Here is a 6208-nt window from a genome sequence, read left to right as displayed (position 1 = left end):
ACCACCCCTCGGTTGGCGATATATTTTTGGAATTTCTCCTTCCTCCCCCCCCCCCGCTCTTTCTCTCTCTCTCTTCGCATCAGACAGCGAGATACGAAAGCCATAAAGATCTTTCGATATTTAACTTCTGGAGCGTCGCGTTTATCACCGCCGGTTTTTCTCGCGAGGCTCTCCGCACGAGGACGATAAACGTTGCGCGCCAGATAACCCGGGGAGGAGATTCATTTCGTGTTACGTTTATCAGAGACGTTCGAAGGAATATTTTGAAAACGCGTCTGGATTGAGGAAGAGAGAAAGAAACTCGTGCGATACGTACATATGTGACAGAGCGCATCTTGGGGAGGGAGATAACGCGAACGTAGTAATTATTATCGCGCAAAATTATCATTCTTAATAATTCACATTCGGGATCGAAAGATTCGCGGAACACGCGAATGCGCGCCTATCTATTGCACTTATATCGCGCTCGTTTAATGACTACGCAAGTGGATTGTAAATTTACCTCGTTTACCTTGATAAAGTAACGCGAATGAGATACGAGCCTCGGTGGAGGTACTACAATGTCGAAGAGAGAGAGAGAGAGAGAGAGAGAGAGACGTGTGGTACACGCGATGCATCGCGCAGATGCATCGTTCATTATGCATGCCTGGGAGACGACGCTCGCGTGTAAGATAACTACTAAATCTACCGTCGGAGCAGGACAGATTCTCTATTCTCGCTCGAGAGACCCCTTCGCCGTGAAAGGAATTATGTTATGCCGATTTATATTGGTTATATTTCACATCGTTTTCGCTCGCCGTACGAGCCAACTCGCGCGCGGAATTGTGTTTTCATAAGGGAAAGAAGGCAACGCCCGCCTATAACGCGCGGCGCTTCTCGTATTCTCACTGTAAAACAAAATGTTTCGCAATTTTTCTTCTACACGTGTGACCCATTGTTGTTAAAAGCTGCGTTTTTTAAAATGAAAACGTCATAACTTTCCACGGCTGCCGATCGGGCAAACGACGGGCAGACGAAACGTTCTATTTTACGCCGTTGGAAAAGACGCAGCGGGCAATAAAGGGGGGAAAGAAAAGGGGGGAAAAAGGGAAAAGAACAAAGAACGGTGCTCGGTGCATCGCGCGGAAGAGCGCAAAGTGCGTTTACCTCGTCTATCCAATGCGTTGCAGCAGCACACCAAACAACTGCTCGGTCAGTTCCGCGCGCGAGCTCCCGACTTCCTTCTTCCTGATATCGAAGCCGAATTATCCCCGCGAGTGGAAGCAAAGGCGATCCTCTGAACGATCCTCGGAACGATTTCAGGGCGATTCCCGAACGTTTTGTTTACCCTCCGCGCGAAAGAGAGAGAGAGAGAGAGAGAGAGAGGAGAGAAAGAGAGAAAGAAAGACTGCCGCGGCTCGCGTCGCTCCCGAGGAAGGACGAGTCAACGACATCCGCGAACGGCAACGTGGTTGCTGCTGCTGCCGTTGTTGTTGCTGCTGCAGCCTGGCTCGTAAAAGAATTTAGTGCCGGTTGTGGGACGAGGTCGTTCCGCGGTAGATGACGTACTAAAATTTACGGTGGGCGTGCGCAGCAGCCTTCTTCTGACCGGCATACCTCGATCGTACGGACGGGCGATCCACGAGCGATTTTTACCTCGGCTCGAAGTGGAAATGTCCTGAACGCGGCGCGCGTCTCTCTCTCGCTAGGAAACCGCTTTCGAGGAAGCAACAACAACGAACTCCCGTACCTGTACAAGCCAGTCCGTGCTAACTGCATGCGCTCGCGAATCGTTAAATCCAACAGCGGTACGAGAGTCAGACGAGAAAGAAATCCATGGAAATACACATCTTTGTAGACGCACACATTTTCAGTTAACAATTATTTCGACGCGGAGCGTTACGTTTCGCGCCTCGTAAAATAATGAAAAGGCCTCGCCGTAAGATAAAACTGGATTTATATTTCAGCAGACGATCGAGTCGAGCGATGTTTGGATGTTACAATTTGTCCGGCACAATCGAAAGAGCGAGTCGGAGGCGGGAGGCGCCATGTATCGAATTAAATTAATGCAATTCACGTGATTAGCAATGTCGCAATTTGTCGCCGAGGCCGATAACGGGTCTACCCCCTTCTCCCTCCCCCTGTTCCGTAGGAGAATGTCGCCGAACATTGTAATCTGTTGAAAGTGGCGCACAAGTCCGCGCGCGATCGGCGTCGATGGTGGCGCCGACCGGCAGTGCGACATTATGAACCGGCACAGACGCGGATTCCAATTAAACGGAACGCTCGTTAACTGCTTATTTCATCGGGCTATCGTAAAGTCCCTCTGTTCCCCTTCCCCATCCCGCCCCTTTCCCCCTTCGCGCGAGCGGTTAAACGGTAAAAGATACAGCGTGATATCAAAATTGGTTTTCATTACGTGTACGGTACGCATATGCGAACCATTAAAAATAAATGACTTTGCAACTGCAAGGCGGTGCGTATTCGCGCGGATTTCACGAAGAGGACAAAAATAATTAACGCAAAATCACTGCGAAAGACACAGGTCTTTTAATTCTAGTTAAAAATTTATTTATGAATGTGTTCTTTGATGAATAAAAGTTACATTTAATTAGTTAATATTGCCCGACGTTATAAATTGCAGGAAATAGCGAAGAAATGTTATGAAGTCTACGAAACGTAGGGTTTTTTTTTTCACAGCGGGGGAACGAAACAAGCGGATCGAAGCCTTTCAAAGGGACGTTTCCGTGAAAACTCGAGCGTCAGCGCGGAGAAACAACAAATCTTCGTCTAACTGAAGCCCGGTAACGGATCTCGGGGTAGGAGTACCACGATGGAATGGAATAAAGGGGCCTTAAAATAACCGCGGACCCGTACGTTTTCGTCCGATGACCTATCTGAGCTTTTATAAGAATAGGCGCCGTATATTTCATGCAAGCGACTCTGCGGAGACAAATGACACGTGGCACCGAGGAGAGAGTGCTACTCGCACGCGTTAATTTGTCAGTTTTCAAGAAATGCAATTTGGAAATTCCGTATTTAAAAAAAAAACCTCTGCCATATTTTTTCCTTAAACAAAATGCAGCTTTCGTCATCGGTTCATTTCAAGCGTGCATAATATATATTTCAAAGAAAATACGTAAAACAAAATAATATATTCTTTGAGATTAAAACAAAATGTATCAGATGGATGAAAAGAAAGAGTTTCGTTCAATTGTCTCATCGAGCTTATCGCACTCGAACTCTTGTCATTCTCTATTTTTCGTGCATACAAAGCCATTCCAAAAGTGAACGTTTGTTCACTTTTATCACCATTTGCTGGAGGGAACGATTGTCGCGACCTTTCGCCTCGTTCTTTTTTCTGTTTCAAAAGTTCACGCAGTCGCGTGTCTTTCTCTTTTGCGAAATAATGGCACGCCATTTCTCGCGATTACCGATATTTTCTCGCTGTTAGGCAACGACATTGTTATAAATTAGCAGTTTGTTTGTTACAACACGCACATCTGTTTCTTTTACGACTGTTATTTGTTAATGTATTTACGCGAACAACTTCTGCAAACGCGCAATAGATAATAGATATTAATATCAATTATTTAGCTCTGGAATTTGGAAAGAAATATTTTATTAAAGGAACAAGTAACATTTTCTCTTCTTTCGAAGAAAAGAGGGAGAGAGAGAGAGAGAGAGAGAGAGAATAAAAATACTGGTGAAGAAACGCGTTTACGAGGCCGATGCCCCCTCCGGACCCGGTTGCACAATCCTGCCGTAATCCTGTGCCACGTTGAACTGAATGAATCTCTCGATCCCTTCTTTCTCCTATTTGTAAACAGGAAGTACGGGAACGTTCTGCGCCTCCAAGTGCAAAGCCTAGCCGTGCGCGCGCGCGTCCTATCTCACGCACCGTATCGTCGTAATTTGCAATTTATATCACGGATTTACATATTAAGCTAATCGAACGCGATGTTCGGAGACGGGATTACCGTTACCCGTCTCCGATCGCCCGGGCTTTCCGCGCCACGGAATGCACCGTGTGTCGCTTAATCGCCGCCATCGCTCCCCATCCCCCGCTAATAAATTTTCATAGGTCGTTCGAGTGACTCTTTATCGCGGGGAAATTGCCTCCTCGTAAGGGACACGTCTCTCGCCGCGTCGTCAAGCTCGGGGATCGGGATCGACGTCGTTTATATATTGTAAATCGCGCGGGGAAACCATTAGAGGTCGGCTCGCGAGATGCGATCTCGTATACGCTGGAAGCAACACGCGGCGATCGCGTTATCCGCGCGAAAGATCTCGCGGACGAGATCTGCCCTTTCCACGGCTTTCTGCGGACTTGCCTCGATACCCACGAGCGTCCACGCGACGACGGTGTTGACCGCGGTATATGCGTGCGTACGTGTGGATGTGTGTATGTGTATGTGCGCGCATTTCCTTTAGAGATAATTACTTGTGTGCGTCGGATAGAATCAAGATGCTCGAAGACTTCGATCTTGAAAACTGGTTTCAAGATTCTTTCTCTTTTTAAAGTAGCTCGGAAATCAGGAAAGTTTGGAGAGAAAGAGAGATGTTAATCTGTGCCATTATTTCGGGAATAATTGCAGATTTTTTGGAATAAAGAATTTTTTTATTCTCCTTGGCCTTTATATAATAACTCGCGGACTTTTGGAAAGAAACTTTCTCTTCGTTAGGATAAGTCAGAATGAAAGATTGTCGGATGTACAGAAAAAAAATTGGTCTCAAATCTACAATCGTTGCTTATGTGAGCAAAAAGATAAAATCTTGAAAGAATTTGTTAACCGTAAACAAACAGGCATAACTTGTTCACATGAAGAAATTTTGTAAAGTTCCATCGAGAAAAAAGATCGGAGAGAATAACCATATCTTCAAATCAAGAATTAAAATTTTTTTAATACTATTATTAAATCGCATTGTGTTCTTTAGACTATAATATTGGAAATATATTTTGCCGAAATTTTAAGTAATCAGACAAATTTTATATTTTTATTCATTATAACGTATAACTAATTATATATGATTGTTGAATTGATTCGAATTTCTTTCTCCGGTGCAGTTTGCCCACCGGATGTGGTGGCAGGAAAAAACGCACACAGCGGAGATCTCATCATCTAGAGCCAGACGTTCGTCTTTGATACATCGGCCCGGGAATTAAATACCAGCATCTCCGCTATTAGCGCCTTGTCATCCTCGTAAATAGAGATCGACTGTATAGATTTCGCAAGAGACGTAACGAGTCACGTTCTCATCATCCACCCCTGCCGTTCGCGATATCGATGAACAATTGTAAAATGCGCCGAGTGACGAGGAAACAGGAAGAGCCTACTACGCCCCGTGCGAACGAACGAACGAACGAACGAAAGATGCAGCCGCAGCGGCCGCGCGACTGCAACCGGAATAAAAGAAGGCGGGTCCGCTGGAAAGCATCGAAGCCGCCGCCGGTACCCGGCGCTACGTACGTACGTACGTGTTCTCGTGGCAAGGGTAGAAAGTGAACGTAATCGTGGAGTGTATACGAGAGAGGAGTGGCGTTCCTCCATTCGAGAGGAAACGCAAGGACGTGGCACCGGCACGAGCGCGAATTCTTTCGTCCGCGCACGGTAATACACGCGTACCCAAGACACACACACACACACGCACGCACATCTACACACGTAGATCTTTTATCTACTAGCGCTAGGCGGTTACACCGGCTCTCTCCGCTCCGTGACGATTATGCCAAGTTATTTTATATCCCAGCATCCAGCTCGCCTCGAACTCCTCCTCCTCCTCCTCCTACCATATTACCTTTTATGATTTGCACTCTCGCGTGCTCGTACACGCGTATTCTCGTACTCGCGCGTATTTTAATTAATTCCCCTTGCCCGCGGTTTATTTATACGTTTTACACGGCGCTCTTATCGTAAGAGCGGCGGAGTTACGCGACATCGAGCTATCGCTGGTGGCTTGCCGCGCGCCGTCGATGAACCGCGCTTCGAGAGATCTTTATCATACACGCGGGACGCATCTTTCATCCTGTTGCTTCCGTCTTTGAAGTGAAACGAACCTCGGGAATCCAGAAGCTCGCAGAAAGAAGAGTTGATATATGAGAAAAGGAACAGTGTCGAGACACGACAAACGCTTGAGGCATTTCTTCCACTTGTCATCTTCAAAATGTCTGCATCTCTAGAAATTTAATTGTAGCTTCGAGATCATTCCGCGTACGATCGTGGCGACT

This window comes from Monomorium pharaonis, chromosome 4 (genome assembly GCF_013373865.1).
Source record: "Monomorium pharaonis isolate MP-MQ-018 chromosome 4, ASM1337386v2, whole genome shotgun sequence".
Taxonomy (NCBI): domain Eukaryota; kingdom Metazoa; phylum Arthropoda; class Insecta; order Hymenoptera; family Formicidae; genus Monomorium; species Monomorium pharaonis.
This window is presented reverse-complemented; position numbering follows the sequence as displayed.